The sequence below is a fragment of the Equus przewalskii genome, chromosome 2 (genome assembly GCF_037783145.1).
Source record: "Equus przewalskii isolate Varuska chromosome 2, EquPr2, whole genome shotgun sequence".
Classification (NCBI taxonomy): Eukaryota; Metazoa; Chordata; class Mammalia; order Perissodactyla; family Equidae; genus Equus; species Equus przewalskii.
This window is the reverse complement of record NC_091832.1, coordinates 40,787,285-40,809,555: the sequence shown is the minus strand read 5'-3', so window position 1 is coordinate 40,809,555 and position 22,271 is coordinate 40,787,285. Positions and strand designations below refer to the sequence as shown.

The window sequence follows — 22,271 nt, the reverse complement described above, 5'->3', positions numbered from 1 at the left end:
GTAAGGCCAACAGCTCAGCCCAGGACAGCCTGGCACAGGCAGTGTCCAGCAGCAGAAGAGGCCCACTGGATAAGACTGTGGAGGACTTCTACTTTCTGATCCATTCTTCTGATAATGACCCTGGCTGCAGAATGGCTGGCTTAAGTTTAGGTTAGGAGGTCAGCTGCTTCAGTAAAGAATGAGGAAGAAAGAAATGAAGGACGAGGGAAATGAGATGACCAAACAAGGTCAGATTAAGGCCAAGCTTGGGATCGGTCTGATTTACAGATTGAAGTGGTAAATTACTGGTTTTATGGTATTTCTATAAACAAGGTTAAATGGATCTTGACAAATTCAATATTGTCCGAAGCAGATAGAATCTATCCTGACTGTTGAAATTTAGGATTTTTTCTTTTTGGTAAAATACAAAAAAATCCCCAAACAAACAAAAAGAAAAATCGAACTTTTTATTCTCTGAACCTTCAATTTTCTAGAAAGCTAAGAAGTTGTTTAAAGGTCCTTTTACACCATGAGGGAGGAAAGTGAGTTTTCTTTCCCTCTAAAATAAAGCTGTTTTTCCTTTAGGAGCTGGAATGTCAGCCTCAGAAATTCTGGGTTTTGAGCTTTAAGTCGTTTGTGGCTAGAATAGAAGATGGAGTGGTTTGGTGGTATTTCCTAGGTCTGCTCAATGGTATCCCGCCGAATTGATGCTGTAGGACTGTGTCCCAGGGCTGCACTCACAGCCTTTCATTCACAGGCGGCTGTTCAGAGGCAGCCTCAAGGCCGGTGCCTGTGACTGAGTTGATGAGGGGCACTGTGTGCTTGCTGGCGGCATCAGCTCGCCCCCCATCAGTAGGAGATTATTAAAATTTGGAGTGTGTTGGCCAGCCTCTCCACTTCACAACCATCATGCCACAAAAGAGTTTTTCCTTGAAATATGTGTACCTATGGGGAGTAATTAATCATAAAAGCTTGGGGATTTCAGCTCTCTCATCAAAGCATTGAAGCTGGGGAAAGCTGAGCCTAAAAGCTGTGCTGACTACCCAGGGTAACCTGAGACAAAATCTATGGTTGCCGAGAGATCCTTCGCCCCAGTATATTGTGCAATATTATAACTGCCTGATCTTCTCTTCCACTGACAATGACCAGTTATTCCTCATTTTCTCTCAAACGCAGCTGGGTTAGAATTTCATTTGCAGAAGGTATTTAGAGCAATTTAGAGACAAATGTCTCTGGTGTTTGCTCGGCACTTCCCCACCGCAGGCTTTGCTGAGCAGTTTTAGTATCAGGAGCTCCATCTAATCTGTTTAATTTTAATAAATCCCTGACTGGGAGAGGGAGAGAAAAAAAAGAGAGAGAGAAGCTCTGGACCAAATAATACTTCTTTTGAGTTAGTTGGGTAATAATTACTGTAGAGAGGAAACTGTTTTGTGCAATTATTATTTGTTGCTCCTTAAAAAAAAATTGATTAATTCATCTGAGAGTGTTTACCCTGTGCCGCACCCTGTTCTAGGGACTGAGGATTTAGCAGAGGACAGGACAGACAAAGTCCCTGCCCTCTCAGAGCTTAGATTCTAACGGAGGAAGGCAGACGGTTAACAAAGGGAAAAATGAAATACGTAGTATGTCAAATGGCGAGTGCCATGGAGAAAAACAAAACTGGGCACGTGGGGTTGAGGAATGCCAGTGTTGGTGTGGGAGTGAATTGCACTTCTAAACAAGGTGATTAAAGCCTGTCTGTCTGAGAGGGTAACATGTGAGCTGTGACCTGAAGGAGATGAGTATGTCTTGGTATAGAGTGGGTGTAATTCCTTCTTGACCCCTAATGTGGGTTAGAATTTTTAGAATTTTAGGCAGCAGGAAACTTGAGAGGCATCCTTCCTTTCTTCTTCTAAAGAGAACCACAGGAGTTTGCCCCATACTTAAACCCGGAATCACTGGACTTAATCACCCATCTCCATTATCCTCTAAAATGCTGCTTCAGTCAGTAATTATCTATTTCCGAGTTGAATCCCAATAGGGTAAGTTCTGGCGGGACCTTTTCTGGGCAGAGAATTCCAAGGTTTGATCAGCGTCTGGGGAAGAACAGCCCCTTAGTGGATTTAAACTTCACTTTTTAAATTTCTGGCTATTCCTTGGGTCAGACATATACAATCAGCGTAGCTTGGCACTATCTCTGATGGAATGAGGGAGGAGGGGCTTTTGCAAAGGAGCACGCATCTACCCTGTTCTTAACAGTAGTTGGGAAGGAAAGAGTTGGCTCACTGGACTTTGGCCGTGGGGAGGGACCAGAGTTCTGGCATCCTTATGTTGGTGTCTCCCCACAGGACTTATGCAGTGGTGGGTTTGGAGCGCTGGCTTTGGGCGAGCTCACAGCTACTGTCGTCTTGGTTTTTCCTAGCAAATGTCACTTCAGGGAATTGCAGTGGAGCACTGCCTTGAATTATAATCTTGACTTTCTTTTTTTTAATAAACATCTCTTTCCTGAAAAGGCAAATCCAATTTTGTTTTTCTTTTAATATTATTTAATATTTAATATAGAAATTGAGGTCCCTGTAGTGCATGTCAGTTCAATGGAAAATGAGGGTTACTTTAGGCGCATCAGCTGAGTTTGTTTTATTGTGAAACCACAGCCCGAAGCAGGGGCTGCATCCTGTCTCTGTTACTGACAGGTTAAATGTTGTGCTCTCTGATTTTGGGGGTCTGGGGAGGCCGGGGCAGTGAATAGAGGTGGGGAGTGAATGGGGTAGGCATCGAAGAGCATTGGTCTGCAAAAGTCTTTTTGTTTGTGTTTTTTTGAAATCTCTTTTGGATGCTTTAAAGTCAGAATATAGAGTCATTAATGAGAAACATGAAGTTATTAGAATCATTTATCATTTTCTTTGAAGTTTGGACTGCCATTTTGTGTAATTTACAGCATTTCTTTCTTTTATCGGGATCTTTTTGGATGAAAGAAAAGCAGCTGTTCACCTTCAGAGTATTAGAGTAAATGTTTTTGTTTTTCTTCCAACCAGTTGATTCTGCAGATGACACACCAATGGCAGAGTGTGTGTGGGGTTTAAGCCCTCATAGAACTGGCCTATATATAGAAGCAGTTCTTGCCAGGCACGCATCACATCTGGGGCTTTAAACAAGGCTGCAATCCAGGAGGCTAGAGTAACTTACAAACAGCGTAGAATCAGTCTGCAAAGTTAGAGGCTTGGACATTGTTGTCAGTAGGCTTATGCTGATTTGACATCCTATCCAACCACAAAATGTAGGAGGTAGTCTGCTTCCAAACGTGTTCGGCAGATTGAGTATGTAGTGGGTAAAAGTGATGCCTGTTCGTGGTGGGTGAAAGGGGTAGATGAGTGGGGGAAGATAGAGTTGTCTCTTAGCTTACTCTGATATGTCTGTTGCAAAGTACGCTTCTAGGGAAAAGAGAAATGCCATACACTTTTCTGTATAATCCTGCATAATGGGGCCTGGGTGGTGTTGGCTGACACTTTTGCTTATTGTGCCCTTCTCAAGTATATAAGCAAAGGGCTGTATTCTCCCTCATCTAATGACTAGTCCGGGGGGAAGGAAAACTAAACAATAAAACACACCACCATACTTTCTCATTCTAAAAGGTGAAGCAAGATCTTATCTTCTGTTCCTGGAAGCGGAACCCCCAGTAGCAAAACTGCCTTCTTGCTGGAAATGAACTTGAGGAAGAAACCTGATGGTCTCACCCTTGGTAGTGGGGTAGAGGTGAAGGGCTTCTCTCACTGGAGTATTTTAAGGGGGAGGAAATTCCTACACAGATTTCAATTTAACTCTCTTTTATTACTTTTCTTTTTTATCATTTATGTCCATTTCATGAGGTAGTTTGCATGTCCTTGAATGGAATCTCGTTACCATGAAAGCTTTTTTAGCATTGATTTCATAACAGTCTTAATTTAATAGCTCCGTCATTACTGAGAAGCTCTGGGAGTGGGGCCCTGGCTTTCCAGGTCACTGACCTTTTAATTACAAACCTTGTTCTGATGGCCAGGTTATCGACTGGACAGCTCCCAGCTTGTGCCCCCAGGATGAAAATGAAAATAACTGTGTTTCCTCCCCCATCTCCAGGAAAAAAAATTGTAACCTCATGTGTTTCTAAAATTAATTTTCTCCTTCAGCTTTACTTTATAATTAATTCTTTAATGTGTCTTAGTGAAGCCAGAAGTCTTTATAGCACTGTTTTTCCTAGAGCTTGGGTCCAGCAGATAGCATGGGGGCAGGATGGGGCAGGGAATGAAGATCTTGCCAGCTACTACCCCATGCTTGATTGTGGCCTGTTTCCTTATCGTCAGAAACTCCTGCAGCTGAGCTGGAAGGAATAGTGTTGGCTCTGAGGGGCTGTCTGGCCCTTCTGATTCTTTGTTAATGAGACATAGATTGTCGCATCAGTTTAGATTCAGTCCTTTATCTGCTGGAGTAATTGAGCCCTGTATATCCTGGACATTTTAAGAAGACGGTCCAGTTCTGAGAAAAGACACAGGTTGGATGATTGTTCTTATTGCGTCTTACGTCTCTGTAGTCTTACGTGACTGGAGGAGACAAGTACCCTACACGAGGCGTTCTACTCAGTCATGAGTTTGAACTGAATAGGTTGGTCTAGGTTTTCTCTTACTGGCAATGAAGAGGGAGAGGAAAAGGAGAGGACGGTGGCCGGTAAGTAGGATGACCATTGGTTCCACTTTGCCCAGGACTGTCCTGGTTTTTAACACTGAAATTCCTATGTCCTGTGCAGCCCCTCAGGCCTGGGGGAACACCCTAGCAGTACAAGCCTTACTCAGGAGTAAGAGCTATCAAGAGACAAAATGGGTATGTTTTTGGAAGCTAGAGGAAGAAGTCCACTAGCAATCAGTCCCCAGGAGTCCAGCTTGCAGTCTTGTGGCATCTGCCTCAAACACTGCCTGCTGTTATTCCCCCTGTCTCTGCCCTGATGTGGTCCAGTGCATAGAGCCCTTGGAGAAGGGAGGCCGTGCCCTGCAGGTGAATGAAGAGCTGCTAGTGCCAGAGCACAGACAGGGCTGTGTGTGGCAGCCGTGTGCTTGTTCCTGAGGATGATTGAGCATCTCCATCCATCTGTTGTGAACGGACCATCTTCCTTCCCTGCCAGTCTTGCATCTGCATATCCGTCACCTGCTGTTCTGGACCAGCCTATTCATCACACTGACTGGTGTTCCCCCCATCAATTTTCCTGCTCCCCTTGTTATCCAAACTTGTCTTGAACTCCACAGACTTTTCTCAGCATCCCGCATGAGAGCTACAGCAGCTAGACTAGCTGAACGCCTTGGAAATAGGGACGCCATGGCTTCTCCATTCAGAGGGGGAACCGATAGTACTTGCTCCCACAAGACGGCTGAATCAAGTAGATTCCTACACTTGACCCTACAATGTGGGGACAGTGGCACAGAGGAGCTTGGGGGGAAGAAAACAAAGCTCTTGTGGATTTATCCACTTGCTTTGAGGTTTTCCCTGAAAATGAAGAATGATTCTTCTTTTCTAAACTCATGTGCCTGTAACAATACTACAAAGAAAAGTGAGGTGACATTGTCATGTATGGTAGTATTGTTTTTAAGTTTTTTTTTCTTTTAGTTTTTGAAAAGGTAAGATATATACACAACTTCAAAAATTAAACAGTAAAGAAGGATGTACAGTGAAAAATAAGTCTTCCTCTCATCTCTCCTTGCTATCCCCCCACATCGACTTTCCCAGATGCAAGTATTAACAGATTCTTATGTATCATTCCAAAGATAATCTATCCATATAGAAGCAAATTAATATTTATTACTCCCTCTACAGGAACGCAAATACTTTTTAAATACAGTGGTAGCATACTTTACACTCTACCTTTACACTTGACATTATATGTTGGCAGTCATTCCACATCAATACGTTCAGATTTGCTTGCTTCTTTTCAGTGGCTGCATAGTATTCCATTATATGCATGTATCTTAATTTTTTTAAACCAGTCCCAAATTAGTGGACATTTAGGTTGGTTTCTGTCTTTTGCTGTTTCAGACAATGCCACAGTGAGTATTCTTGTGTAGACATTGTTGGACACATGTTAGTTTGGCACTGTGCTAAAGTAAAAGCATTTTGTGTGTTAAATAGGATAGGGTATATTTTTCTTAAAATTTCATGAGATTATATCCCCCTAAAAAGAATATAAAACTGTTTTCTAATATAAACATGACTATAGGTAGAAAGAAATTAATAAGAGAAAAAAAGACAGTGTAATAAATTATTATTAACTCAGCACAGATTTGGATTCTGAGGGTACATTCTGGTCATTGATTAGATGAAAAATGCTTGCTTTCTAAAAGAATCCTTTTTCAGCTTATTTTTGAAGGCATAATGAGTTCATAAATTTAATTTTTGATTCAAAATAAACATTTAAATAAATGGAAACCTTCAGAAACTTGAAGGATATGATCTGTTCTCCAATGCAGTATATAGCTTAGTTTTCTTTTGTTGTTGTTGGACATTTTAGGGGTCCTAGGCCATTGGTTAGGTGGTGAACCTTTATTCAATTCCTATTATGTGCAGACTATTATTACATTAGGCACTTCATGAAAGAAAAATTAAGTATCTGTCTTTTACAATACAAGAGGCTCGTTAGAAGGAAGTGAGAATGGATTCTGAGTGCTTATCAACTGTATCCATGTATAACGGTGAAATATAGCAATATCTCAGAAGTCAGCAAAATTGGACTAGGGAGGGACTGGAGTACAGTTGGCCCTCCGCACCTGTGGGTTCTGCACCCATGTGTATGGAGGGCCAACTAAGGGACCTGAGCATCTGTGGATTTTGGTGTCTATGGGGGGTCCTGGAGCCAATCCCCTGTGGATAGCAAGGGACAATTATATAAAGCTCACTAGACTGTGAGCTCCTCGAGGGCAGTGACCATGTCTCATTATTCCCAGCATCTTCAGCACTTGGCATAGCCAGCCTCAGTCAGAGTCTAATGAACAAGGGACTGAATGATGGGTAGCTGGAATTAGAAGACACTTACTGGGAAAAGTTTCAAAATGAGCTCAGTTTTTCTTTCTTTTTTAAACTTTTTACTTTTCCTTCTACCCAAAGCCCCCTAGTACATAGTTATATATTTTAGTTGTAGGTCCTTCTAGTTGTGTTATGTGGGCTGCCACCTCAGCATGGCCTGATGAGCAGTGCTAGGTCTGCATGCAGGATCTGAACTGGCGAAACCCTGGGCTGCCAACTTAACCACTCGGCCACAGAACTGGCCCCAAGAGCTTGGTTTTTCTTAAGTCTACAGTTGATGTGTTCATTCAACTCTAGTATATGTATAAAGTAGTTTCAGAATTGCTAACTTGTACACCTTTACCAACTAGAGTACAGTGTTTATATGCAGGTCTTTTTGTTTTTAGCTTTATAGTATCCAGTGAAAACACTTTTCCAAAGTTACTTAGGTCAGCAGAGCTCAGTTTTGACGTAGATATTGAGGGAGGCATTGGGTGTAGATGGTCAGAGAAGATTGGGAAGGGCATTCTTAGTGAGGGGAGCTCATGCAGACATATGTGCAGTTAGCTGGATTGGCCTATGGGGTCTGCAAAAAAGGAGGAGAATTGAGGTTGATGAGATGGGCAGTGAGGGAGGGAGGAGCCAGTGGTAGGATTCAGTATTGTAAATAAAAGTTGAGGGGCTGGCCTGGTGGCATAGTGGTTCTGGTGCTCTGCTTCAGCAGCCTGGGGTTTGCAGGTTCAGATCCTGGGCATGGACCTTTGCACCACTCATCAAGCCATGTTGTGGTGGCATCCCGCATACAAAATAGACAAAGATTGGCACAGATGTTAGCTCAGTAACAATCTTCTTCAAGCAAAAAGAGGAAGATTGGCAACAGATATTAGCTCAGGGACAATCTTCCTCACCAAAAAAATAATAAAAGTTGACAGCACTTTTGAACCAGTTGAAACTGTGAAAACTCTGTCTGAAGAAGTTTACTCTGGGCTTTGTATTTAAACTGGATTGGTCTGACAATAATAAAACCAGCTACAAAGAAGGACCTGCTGTGTCCATTGTCAGGTGTGAAAGATCTGGACTGGAAAGGTGGCAGTAGAAATGGAAATAGAAGTAACAGCATATTTATGTAGAGAATTTTATAGTTTACAAAACACTCACATATATTAGTTAATTTCTTCACTGTAATCTTTTTAGTAGACAGGTTAATAAATATTTTGAATGAATGAATACATGATTTAATGAATCTCCCATTTTACAGATGAAGAAACTGAGGCTCAGAAAGGTTAAGAAATGCAAATAAACGACAGAAGTAGAACTAGAGCCAGATCTTCTGACTAGAGTTCTTTGAACTATACCACAGACCTCCTGGAAAGGAAGGTCAGAAATACAGACATTGTGGAAAAAAGAGTAAGCTCTGCTCAGTAGTAGATTTGATGTGTGAGGCAAAGGAGATGGGACTGAAGATGACTGTCAGGGTTGTTTTCTTATGTGAAGCAGCTTTATTGAGGTATCATTGACATCTTATAAGCTATACATACTTAATTTATACAGTTTAAAAAGTGTTTGACATATGTATATAATGACCTGTGAAACCATCACTGCAATCAGGATAATGAACAAACTGATCACCCCCAAATGTTTCCTCGTGCCCTTGGTAGTTCCTTCCTCCTGCCTCCCCCACCACATACCCTATTTCCCATAGGAAATAGGCTCCTGCTCTACTTTCTTTCATTGTAGATTAGTTTGCATTTTCTAGAAGTTTGTATAAATGGAATCGTACAGTATATTCCCTTTTTTGGTCTAGCCTTTTTCATTCAGCATAATTATTTTGAGATTTATCCATGTTGTTACATGTATTAGTGGTTCATTCCTTTTCATTGCTGAGTAGTATTCTGTTGCTGGAATATAATACACTTTGTTTATCCATTCACCTGTTGGTGGACATTTGAGTTGTTTCCAGTGTTTAGCTATTAAAAACAGAGCTACTTTGAATATTTGTGGATAAGTCCTTGTGAAGACATATAATCCTTTTGGGCAGGTACTGAGGGGTGGAATGTCTGGATCATATGGTAGGTGTAGGGTTAACTGTTTAAGAAACTTCAAACTATTTTTGAAAGTGGTAGTACCATTTTATGTTCTTCCCAGTCGTGTGTGAGTATACCAGAGTTTTGAGCCTGGAGAATAGGAAGATGTAGGTGTCATATTTGTAATTTGTTTCCAATAATAAAACCACATGGATTTGGAAGCATTCTCTTTTTTTTCTTTTTGGTGGGCAAAATTGTCCCTGAGCTAACATTTGTGCCAGTCTTCCTCTATTTTGCATGTGGGACACTGCCACAGTGTGGCCTGATGAGTGGGGTATAGGTCCGTGCCCGGGATCTGAACCCACAAACCCTGGGCCACGGAAGCAGAGTGCACAAGCTTAACCACTACACTACCGAGCTGGCCCCTGGAAGCATTCTTAAGTGTGACTAAACAGTAGGTCGTGTTTGGAATACTTCAGCTTGGAAGGTAATAGTGCATAGACTGCAAATCCAAGCTTCACTACTTTCTAGCTGTGTGGCCCTAGATAAAACACTTAACCTCACTGTGCTGTAGTTTCTTTATCTGTAAAATGGGGTTAATGATAGTATTTACTGCAAAAGGTTCTTGTAAGAATTAAATGAAAAGAATGTGAAAAGTGCTGAGCAGAGTGCCTGGCACTAAAATAAAGGCTTTATTGAGTTCATAATAGTTTACATCAATGTGAGATTTCACTTGTACATTATTTCTTGACTGTCACCACATAAGTGCTCCCCTTCACCCCCTGTGCCCACCCCACACCCTCTTTCCCTGGTAACCACTGAACTGTTTTTAGAAGGTATATTCTTAATGACTATAGTCAGTTTGCTGTAATGTTATGTTAAATAGATAAACTTGTTGGTATCATAAAATACATGAAACAGGAACCTCTAAGAATTTTGAGCAGAGAGAGGTTTAGTACAGGCAGTTGGGAGCTGACTCACTTATCGAAAGGGCCGGAGGAGTGGACTCAAGGCCAGGCCTCCAGGAACGACTTCCATAACACTGAAGGACTAGCTTGCTAAGGGAGCTGCTCCCGCTATCCCAGTCAGGAAAGTGGGGACTCAAGAGGCTACCACTGGAACGTTTGAGTTCAAGAGCACGCCTTCGTAGCTATGATCTAGGGATCAGAAAGTCGCTATGGTCACCGCTTGCAGTATGTTCTGACATCGTGAGAACAGTCACAGGACATTGGAATATGAACTTAGCATCTACCTTTGTCAAAATTGCCTCTTGACCCCCATGAAGCTGGAGGCTAGAGATTGGACACTGCAGGAGGAAACCTCGGTGTTTCCAACGTCTTGCTTGCCAATCTGCTGATGTTTGCAACAATCAAAAGCAGCGAATACAGATCTTCTGCCTCATTTCCACTTTCCGAATCACCTGTGAGTGTGTCTAATTCCCATCCAGAACTCTAGCTGCCAGGGAGTCTGGGAAGTGTAGCTTTTGGCATTCCAGCCTCTCTAATTTGGGAAGGCACACTAGAAAGAGGAAGGAATGGATGCTGAGTGCTATCAGAGGAAACCATAGAAGAAAAAAGATTCACACATGCAAAATATTTGTCTCAAAACAGGGTACAAGCACATTGACATCACAAGCCTTTCTTACTGAAGGCTTAACTGGGGATTTTTAAAGCCATTTAGATAAACAGCCCCCAAAATGAGAAGAGCATTTATTTTGCTCCAAACCATGCTGATTAAAAAAAAAAAGTCAGCCCAAAGACAGTTCATGTTTTCAGTCTGTAAGCAGGTGGCAGTGGTTTATTTGTAAATCTGAAGTGTTTCATTCAACAAAGGGCAAATTGTGTGTATATGTGAAGGGAGGATACTTTTTTAGTCAACTATTTGTCTTGTTTTTGAGAAGAGCTGGGCCTGTAATTGTTAACAAAAGCCGTAGTGATGTATCTCCAGTTTGTCCAAGAGATAAATATTGATGTGTTCTGTATCGCCACTGGCTTTCTGAGATGACTTTAAGAATACTTGTCACTATTTCTGGCCTCAATTAGGGATGGGAGTTCTAGTGAGATTTATCTGCTAAGGGTTGGCGAGGGAGTTCTCACCAAAGGGACTGTATGATATGTGGGTTTATTGGAACTGTTGGAAAATGTTGGAAGTAGGGACTTCTGAAACTTAACATAAGGTACAACATAAGGCAATCTCTACTGAAAAATATTTTATGTTGATTGGATTATAATTAGAAAGATTTTAAAATAACTTTGGATAGTATTCATTCGTTTACCAATCCATTGTTATATTAACGTTTTTGAGCCTATGCATTATAAAAATAAATTTATCTGCTGCTCTGTGTGTGTATTAGAGTATCTGTATTTGTGAAGCATAAGTTGGTGTGCTTTTGTTTTAAAGTTACTTTTCATTGTAGGCTTGCTAGGCTGGTCTGTCAACAGCTTTATCTTTCCATTTTTGAGGAAAGTAGAGGTAAATCACTAAAGGTCCTCAGTAAATAGAGTGATGAGGCATGCGGGCTTATATTTAAATTGTGCTGAGAATCAAACAACTCTAATTTTTCCCTTCCAACTTTAAATAGTCTTGTGTTTGGTTTCTAAAACATTCTGATAGGAGCCAGTCTTCTCAGATCTCACCCCTTTCATCAGACAGAAGACTTGGGAATGCTCTAGTCTCTTACTGTTAATTATTCTTTTTAGTTTTAAAGTCCTTTAAAGTAATCTTTCTGTAATTAGATTGTTGAGTAGATTGTCTTTAGTAATATGGTGGTTTAAATTTTGTTTAGATTTTCAGTTTGTTAGATGATTGCAAAGGCTTTCATTCATAAAGTTGAAGTATACCTTATCATGGCATTTCAGGGGGAAAAAATCATGACCCTCTGTGATAAATTAAGTATCACAACCACATAAATGTCATCTTTTCAATGAAACCTAAAGTGCATAGGAATGGGACTCTCTTCCACTCTGTTTTTGGCTTTAAGCTGGATCTGTACTCTTAACCAACAAGAAAAATATTTCACCACTGACAGTGGTAAACCTATGAAGCTAAAGAGCAAAGCCATACCCTCTCCTGCTTTGTGAGTCACAAACAGAATTGTCAATTAAATTATTCTAATTGCAAAACTTGGGGTCTTGGCCGAAAGAACACAGGTTGAGTTTGAAGAAGAGGCAGTTAGAAAAATCGGTTTAACTTACAAATGGAGCTAATTTGTACAGAATGTAATTGAAAGAGAATAAATACGGAGCTTCATGATGACCTCTTTTGAGTCAATTTCTGATATTTACTTACTTTTTTTCAATCAAAGGCTCTCCTTTAAGCAGTCCTGAGAAGAGGAGACTACTAAAGTAGAAATAACAGAAAATAGCACTGTTGTTTGGAAGACCTTAATACCTGATTTTGAAAGATTTTTACCGTTCATTCATTCATCCAACAAGAATTTATTGAGTGCATATTTTTTTACAAGGCGCTGTGCTGGCCTTGGGACTGAGAATATAATGGTAAATAAAACAACTTTCTGGGGTGGAGACAAACTCCCCCGGAAATGTGAAATGTGCAGAATTGTTATAATTAAGCAGGGTGCTGTGATAGAGAACACTGGGGGGGAGGGTGTCAGGAGGCTGGGGGTGGGGAGGTTGCATCGGGAGGATTGCTGAAACTGGAATATGAAGAACAAGTTCATTGGCAGAGGGACAGCCAGCTCAAAGACTCCGAGACAGCAGAGGAGCTTGATTTGATCCAAGAACCCAGGGTGGGGCTGTAGTTGTGAGTGAATGAAAAGTACATTTTACCAGCTTCCACCTGGAGACACCATTGAAAATAAAAGTTCTGTTGGAGTTTCATATCCGCTAATCTAGAATTTTTTGTATCATCAGTGACCAAGTGCAGCTCTATTCACCAAGCATTCCTAGTCTGCTGTCTGCTGAACACTATGCTAAGTGCAGTGGGGGCACAAATGGCCCATGCCCTCAGAGAGTTTGGTGATGAGATGGTAGAAACTACTAGTAATACAGTTACGTAATTTATAAGCAAACCTGAGATGATACGATGCAGGCTGTATAATAACCACTGGCTTATGTATTTTGCTTTATAGTTTAAAAGCATTCTCACATACATTTGCTCATTTAATCTTCATGGCAACCCAGGTTATTTCCTCAAAAAATGAGCATATATGTGTGGAGACTTATGGAAACCCACTGAACTTGAGGAACGGGTCTCTGTCATCACTGAGTTGTTGAATTTCAGTGCATCTTCTGCTCATGTGGACCAGGACTCTCTCCTTGAAGAATCACATTATTAGAAATGAAATCTAGAATTCTAGATGAAATAGACGTTATTTATTTCATCCATGCCTTTTCATATACATTTCTTTTATCAGGAAAAGAAGATGAATTTAATTTCAGTTTTATTTAGTTCTGGAGATTCTCTTGCTGCCTTCCACGAGGGCTCTAACCCAGCGTCCATTCTTGTGTTTGAGAGGAAGGCTTGGACTTGAAGAGAATGACTGTTAGTAGACGCTGTTGACTTTGTTGTTCTGTACGGAGGCTTTTATCAGGACAATGAAGGGTAAATAGGGTGAGCTCTGCTCTGGTGGCGAGGTCGAATGGTTACATTACACAATCTTCTAGAGCATCTTGCAGCAAATACATGGGTTATATTAAAAATTGCAATCATATCATTTTTTATAGTAAATTGCTGACCTTATGCAGTAGAATCAGCTTTATTGAATTTCGCAAAAAATGCGTTTATAATTCTGCCATACACACATGATATTCATGTCCTTGCTGTCCATGAGGAAATGTCCCTTTTTATGATGTTAAACAAATTAAATCGACTTTCTCCTGAGCTGCTGTGCCTCACCTTTAAGATCCACTCTCAGGAGTCGAACCTTCATGGAGCAGAGCTCGCCTCCATTAGCTCAGATGTCATTACGCAGAACACTGGAGTCTGGTGCATTAGGAAGCCTTGCCTCAGCAGCACTGATTTGGCTTTGAGATTATTTTGAGGTGGTTCTAGGGCAGTTAATGTATATCGTGTATCCTGCTGAATGCTAACAAGGCCTTCCCATAATTACTCTGTTTGTTTTGAGGAAATAGTAGGTATTTGTTTGAAAGGATTTCACGGTGAACCAAGAGTATGCAAGTACAGTTAGTTCTCAGCTATTCACTTGTGAATGTTCATCACAAAAGTTTAATCTTAAACCAGTTTTTCTTTAGGTTCTCTCTAGTTCTGCGCCCTTTCCAACTGGTGTGGGATCAGGGATGCAAACTCATTTTAATGTTTGTTTAACAACACAATCAGGAAGTTATAATGCATATTAAAATGAAAGTAAGTTTAAAAATTATCTGCTTTTTAGAGTCATTTGCCCTGAGTTTGTCTCTCCTTTCCATGTGTCTATTATCTGTATATCTATATATGCTTATATAAATTTCTAGTTCCCAATTTGCACACAGAAGCAGTGTGATACAGTGGAAAGATCATCCATCCATCCATTTACTCACTAATCGTCTATTAAATGTACGGGCTTTGCAGATAGTGCATTTTTTTTTTTACAAGACCCTCTACCAGCAAAAACATTGTGACTCGTTGAAGGTTCAGATGATAGTTGGCATTTTTTAGCAATAAAATATTTTTTAATTAAGGTATGTACATTGTTCTTTTAGACATAATGCTATTGCACACTTAACAGACTACAACATAGTGTAAACATAACTTTTATATGCACTGGGAGACCAAGAAATGCCTGTTACTTGCTTTATTGCAATATTTGCTTTATTGTAGTGGTCTAGAACCAAACCTGCAATATCTCTGAAGTACGCCTGTACATTTCCTTCATGTCCCAACGTTTGTCCTAAGCACTGAAAATACAAAAGGGAGACTTAATATTAGCAGTCTGGTGGGGTTCTACGATATGCAAACAGGTGTAATATGGGTGATAAAACATTATAGGTGCTCTGATAGGTATGTGTGTAGAGGCCCAGGGGAGGGAGTGATCAGTTTTGTGGTAGGAGAGGAGGACTAGTAGGTAAGGGTTAAAAAAGGCGTCTCCACAGAGGAGGTTACCCTTATAGGAGTCCCCCAAGAGGATTAATTATCTTTAGGGTTTGGGGAGCAGTGGCGATTTTAATCCATGCAGGGATGGGGTGGGAACATAGCTTCCAAGGCAAGAAGTGGTCCAGAGATTCAGGAAACAGGCTGGTAAGTTGGAGAGGTAGGCAGAGGTTAGACCTTATGTGTGTTAACTGAAGGGTTTGGATTTTATTATGTGGACAGTGGGGAAGCCATTGAAGAGTTTTGTGTAGAATAGCAATGTGTCATATTTGTGTTTCAGAAAGTTCTCTGAAGGGAGAGTGGGCAGTTAGGAGTTGACTGCAATAATTCAGGTGAGAAATGATGAGTGAACAAGGACAGTTGTGGGGATGGAGAGAATGCAGTAGGGAGAGTGAGGAAGAAGAATCTGCAGGAATTGGTGGCTGATTAGATGCAAGGAGTGAAGAAGAGGGAGGAGTCTGGGCTTACTGTCTGGGCTTTGGCTTAGGGAACTGGCGTGGAGGGGAGGAGATGAAAGAGTGCCGGACCAGCAGTCAGAGACAATGTGAGGGAAAGAGAAGGCGTAGAAGGGAAGCCCCCCCCAGACCCCTGAACATGGATAGTGACGCAGTCGGATGCACCACAGTCAGGCTGTGTCACTGTCAGACATTAGGATGTGCAGTGTAGGTCTCCTGGCTTTTCAAAGCTGCTTCCACAGGGTGACTATTAGGCTTGCTCTCTTCATGCAGACATTGTTAAGTGGTTTCACTGAAATTTGAGGCTCTCTGAAGAAAGAGAAGATGGCATTTGTGAAGCAAGTGTTACTTTATCTGGAAATGGCTTCTCAGTGAGAAGCCTGTGAACTGCTTCCTGGTGAAGTCCGCCTCTCCTGCCAAGAGAGGTCCACTGAATCAGACCATGATCATAGTGGGCTGCTACTCCCACCTGCCCCTGAAAACTCATCTTTCAGAAAGCTCCTCTCTCCCAGTGTCATCTGTTCCTTATTTGCTCTTCCCTGAGAATGTCCCCATTTGTGTCATGTTTGTACATATTTCCACTGATCTCATGACAGTCGGCTTTCTGATGTGGCCTCCAGGGGTTTCAGGGCCTCTGCACACTGTATGACACGATGGCTACAGTGACCTGACCTCTCATGTGCCTTGGTTTTCTGGTAGCAGATGGCCTTCTCGGTACCTTACTTCTTACAAATCAATGGATCAGAAGGGTAAAAAAAAATGTGTGGAGCTAAGGCAGAAAGCCTAATGTCAGAAGCTCCAATAGGAGTGAGGGTGAAAAAGACCTGGGGAGTGTATTGAATGACTTCCTGGGAGATCCCAGAGCACAGCACTGTGGGTGACCTTCATGATACTGATTTCCAGATCACCTGTAAGAGGGATGGAGGGGGGAGCATTGCACTTCTTCAAGCCCCTCCTCTTGTGCTGGTCCAGCTCTGCCTTAGGGCTCTCAGCATTGCAGCTCCAGTAGTTCTTCCTCTTGAACCACGGCAGCCCAGATGGCCCGTGCAGCTCCTTCCCGGTCCTGTGCCTGGGACAGAAGTGTTTTGGCAGGGAATTAGGATCTGCAGTTTTGAAAAGCATATAGGTTGTATGCTTTTTTTTTTTTTTTTGGTAGATTAGCCCTGAGCTAACATCTGCTGCCAATCTTCTTCCTTTTTGCTGAGGAAGATTGGCCCTGAACCAACATCCATGCCCATCTTCCTCCATTTTATATGTGGGACGCCTGCCACAGCATGGCTTGACAAGCAGTGCGTAGGTCTGTGCCTGGGATCTGAACCAGCAAACCCCAGGCTGCTGAAGCAGAGTGCGTGAACTTAACCACCACGCCACCAGGCCGGTCCCTGTATGCTTTTTTTTTTAAAGTATGTCTGAAAGCAGGTTTCTTCTCTGTAGGTGTCCTGCTCAATTGACTTTTGTCCAGCCTTTCCATGGAAAACAGCCTCCTTTGAAAGCAGCTTGATTTGGGGCTGCTTTAAAGCATATGCTGAACATATCTGGAACTCTTCGCCTCCCCTCGTTAAAACCACCTACAGGTCTGAACCTCCCCCACAACAACTTACGCCACCCCCGCCTTGTCTCTCATTGACCATTTCTGTCTGAGATGGTCACTGTTGTAGTCCACTTTGGTGGCTTTCTCCTCTTCCTTCTCCTTTTTTTTGTTTAAATTAAAATTTTTAAGTATTAAATTAAAAAGAAATTTTTAATACACAATTTGGATGTTTCGTATTGTTATCCATTCCATCTGGTAGCTCTTTAAGACATTGACCTAAAGAGCCTTTCTCCTTCCTCCTTTGCTACATACATAGTAAGGGAAAGGATGGGGAAAATTATGGAGAAAAACGTGTTAAAAATGACTTTCAGTGTAAAATAAGAGAGAGAAAAATCAATGTTTAAGGAAACCCAAAAAAAGCACCTCTCATTACAGTAATTAAATGGCAGCATTTAACCTATCAGAATGTTCTGCCTGCGTGAGAGACAAGCCAAGGAGCTGTATGTTTGAAATTAGAGCTCTAATCCTCAGGGAAGAGAATAGTTAAATAATTTGTTTTTGAGGTACGAGAGCAGAGCCAGGAAGGTGTGAGTGTGTGTGTATGTGTGTGTGTGTGTATGCATGTGTGTGCACCCGTGAGGGTGAGGGGCCACGGTGCCTGTGTTTACCGAGAATACCCTGGAGGTCGATATTTATCAGCACCTGTGTGCTGTCAAGAAGCACACAAGCCGCTGTTGCCCGTTCATTAGGTTTTCAGAAGAGTCCAGGCCTCACCTGTGGCCGGGCGTTGCATCAGAACAGAACTTGCTTCATTCTGGCCCTTGGGGACACACAGGAATAGATTTGAGAGACAGGATGAGACACACTGAAAAAGAGAGGCACAGGAATTAGGGGAAGAAAGAAAGCAGAATAATTTTGAAGAATGTGCATGGCACAGACTCGGCAGGACAAAGCATTCCAACTTATTGGGCTGGCACCCATGAACCAGGGTGGACATTCCATAGAGCATGGGGCAAAAGGGACAGCTTACAGTCAACTTTCTCCATGCAGGCATCCTCTGCCAGCATTCACTGCTGTTGGCAGGGTTCCTTCTATGTGCTGATAAACTGTTGGATTTTATGTGAATGACAGGGATTAGCATGTGTCTGTCTGTCCTTTTAGTGGCATAACCTTTGTCTTTCTGTATCCCTGGCTGGAGTTTGTGATGTCATTGATGCTCTGCCCCTCTGGAAGCTGCTCCATTTCTCCCTAGATATTCCCAGAGCATGGCAGCTGCAGTCAGAATTCCACAGGATAGCCTGACACGTGGCAAAGGGGAGCCATGCACATCTGTCCTTGTACCCCTCATTAGGGCATGAGCTCTTTAGCAACTTGGGGTGGGGGTGCTGCTACACATGTGTTCCTTTTAGGCTCATGGTCTCTGTTGGTCTCTATGAGAGCATGTGGGTTTCTATTATACTAATAAGGTGCTCTGGGGACGCTGGTTACAGTGTGATAATCGTCCCCTTGGAGGGCCAGAGGCAGTCAGTGTGTGCTGACCTCATCCTGAGGGAGTGCTGATGAAACCCGGGCTCTGCTCACCGCCTGCTGTCGGGGTGAAGGGAGAAGGTTGCCGGGTGTTTCTTCTCCTGCTTCATTATGTTCAGGCTTGCTTGTCTTTGGGGCATTTCATCAAAACTTCTTTAGTTTTGCCTAAGAACTTTAAAGAGCTGATGAGCCTGATGGAAAATGTTCTGTAATAACTCAGTACAGCAACACACTTCACAAATACCCGCTAATTAATCCTCAGAGCACTCTGGGGACAATGGAGGGGATGATAGTGGCACTGGTGTTTTTAATCCCCATTTTATAGACTGAGAGACTGAGGCACCTGGAACAATCTGTGACTTGGGCCAGAGTGGGGCACAAATCTGGAAGCTGAGGTTAGAGCTTTCTACCTTTTAGCTTCTATTGGAACTGTTGAGTCCTACCTTAAAGTCATTTAGAAAATCACCCCGAGTTTTCCCTCTCCCCCCATCTCTCCCCCACCCCCGCCCGATGCTGTGTCTTGGACAAAGTTCATGTCCATAAATACAGATCTCTATCATCAGTTTCAGTTACTGCCTGGTATTCTGCCATGAGTATACCATAATTTATTTTAACCAATACCCTTGATGGACATCTAGACTATTTTCATTTTTTACCATTATAGCAGTTCTTTAATATCCTTGAGAAATGGGTATTTTCTTACTTTTGTGATTACCTTTATAGGGTAAAAACCTTAGAGTTGGAAACCAGGGTTAAGAAAATGGGCTTGTTTTCATTTTAATGTGCATTGCTAACCTACACTTAAAAAGACTATGCCGGCTTCCAGTCTCAGTGCCCGTGGATCAGTGCTCTTGAGCACAAATTTAAACTCAACGTTGTCAAGTGTGTCATCTCTCATGATTTCTTCTTTTAGTTAAGCATGGAAACCCCTCAACCTCAAGAGAATAGAAATATTCACTTACTTCTTTTCTTTTATGGTTTTAGTTTTCTTCTATGGAATTTGTTTTGTTGTTAGTAGAGCAACAGGATATAATTTTTTTTCCTAGTGACCAACCTGATTGTTCCAGCACCATTTGTGGAACACTTTATTTCTTTCCCCATTCATTTCGTGTGTCCTCTTTATCATATACGAAATTCTTAAATACACTGATGTGTGATCAAGGATGTTCTTTTCTCATTCTTTGATATACTTATTGGTTGTTCTGCTAATACTGCAATGTCTTTGTTAGTATAGATTTGTTACACATTTTATCTGTTAGTGTAAATTGTACTTTTTCATTGTTCTTTTTTAGAATATTCCAGGCTTTTCAGGCCCTTGTATTACTTCTAAACTCATTTTAGAGGCACTTTATCACGTATCCTCTTCTCCTTCTTGATCCCGCCCCACCCCTACCCCCAGCCAATCAAAAATAAAGTTCTTTTGGAATTTTGATTATAATTACATTCAACATAGAAATTACTTTGGAAAGAATTGGCATCTGTGCAATAGGCAGTGTTTCTATCCGTGGATGTGGTGTATCTTTCAAGTGAAATGTGTTCCTTGTTGATGAACTTTTACACAGTTCTTGCATAGTTCATATACATATCCTTTAATTCTAAGTATTTTTTATTGTTGTTGCTATAGAACCTTTATTTTCAATATATTTTCTAACTGATCTCTGCTAATATTTAGGAAAGCTATTGATTTCTGTGTTTTAAAATTATCTTACTGTATTCTTTTTAATAGTCCTAATTGTTCTTATTGGTTCTCTTAGGTTTTCTCAGTAGCATATCATGTGAAAATAATATTTTCCCTTTCCAGTGTTATATGACTTTATTATTATTTTGGCTGGGCCTTCCAGAGCAGTATTAATTAAATACGAGTGCTCAAAGAGGTAAAATGGATATGATCTCACTACCTCCTTCTCTTCAAAGCATTAATTTAGACATGAAGAGCATAGGAATATGAAAGAAATAATCATAATGCCCCCTGGACTTTTCAAAGCTCTTGCTCTTCGAGGTACTCTGTTGTTCAACTATTTCAGCCAATATTTATTCTTTGGCCAAAATTGTTTGATGTGTTCATAACAACCTTGTATTAGAGGAGAAAGTCAGCATTATTTCTGTCTTTTCAGGCACAACAGCTGAAAGGCAGTGGATATCAAAATCACTTGGCCAATAGATCAGTGACTAGACCCCGGAACTGTACCCTGTGAGAAGCAAAGCCACTGCCTTGCTGGTGGTTAATAATCAGCGCTGCTTAGGGGCTGGCCCCGTGGCCGAGCGGTTAAGTTCACGCGCTCCGCTGCAGGCGGCCCAGTGTTTCGTTGGTTCGGATCCTGGGCACGGACATGGCACTGCTCATCAAACCACGCTGAGGCAGCGTCCCACATGTCACAACTAGAAGGACCCACAACTAAGAATATACAACTATGTACCGGGGGACTTTGGGGAGAAAAAGGAAAAAAATAAAATCTTAAAAAAAAAAATAAATAAATAATCAGCGCTGCTACAACTTGCCAGCACCAACACAGCCTTTCTTTCTATCTTTCTTTCTTTCTCTTTTTGAGGAAGATTGGCCCTGAGCTAGCATCTGTGCCACTCTTCCTCTATTTTGCATGTAGGCTGCACAGCTTGGCTTGATGAGTGATGTGTAGGTCTGCGCCTGGAATTCGAACCTGCAAACCCTGGGCTGTACAAGCAGATGTGCGAACTCAACCACTATGTCACCGGGGCCAGCCCCTTAGAGTGTAAAATCTGAGTAGAAAAGGGCAGGTTTTTGGCTGAAAGAGTACATAAAACCTGAGCACTGTGGGACATAGAAAGTGACTATTTGTTCTGCAGAAGTGAGGCCTTTCCTGCCTCAAGGACAAATGCCCTAAGGGCAGCTTCTGTGTCATCAGGCTGCAATTGCCCTCACCCCAAGACAGATTATGGTAGTGGATGGAACAGTGGGTCATTTTATTAACTCGGGCTTGGTGGTGCAGGGTAGGGCGCTCGTGATTCCAGTCTCACTCGTCTGGGCCCCTCTGTGCATTGCCCACAGGTGATAAGATTCCAACTCTGCTTTTAGCTTTCTCTGCCCTGCATAGAAACTTTGGATGGTTTTTCATTTGTTATGGGATCAAATCCTGTGTGCTTATACCCTTTCCAACCTGATTTTTTTTCCCTTTTTATTTTGAACAATTTCAAATTTACAGAAAAATTGAATAGTGCAGTGAACACTCAGATAGCTTTTATCCAGTTTCTCAGTTGTTAACATTTTGCCACATTTGCTTTGTCTCTCTGTCTCTGACTCTTTCTACACACATACACACACACACACTTTGTTCTGACCATTTAAAAGTGATTTGCAGGTATCATGACACTTCAAGCCTAATTACTTCATCATATAGAGTGTCTCCCACATAACCACACCGTATTATCACACCTAAGAAAATTAACACTAATTCCATAAAAGTACCTAATATGTATTCCACATTTAAATTTTCCTCATTGTCCCCAAATTTCTTTTGTAGCCTGTAATTAGGGCTTATGCAGGGCATTTTGCTGCTGTCTCTCTTTATCTAGAACTGTCCTTTTGCCTTTTCTTGTGTTGTTTGTCATTAACCTTTTCGAAGAGGTCAGGTCATTTTTATAGAATATCACACATTCTGCATTTGTCTCATTGTTTCCTCTTGATTGAGATTAAAAATTTTTGGCAAGAATACTTGATAAGCAATATTGTGTACT

General features: G+C 41.6%; 1 protein-coding gene across 2 annotated transcripts in view; it reads left to right on the top strand.

The window, feature by feature from the left end:
* PEX14 (peroxisomal biogenesis factor 14) overlaps positions 1-22,271 on the top strand; it is a 130,046-nt gene that overhangs the window by 51,054 nt on the left and 56,721 nt on the right. The window lies entirely within an intron of this gene.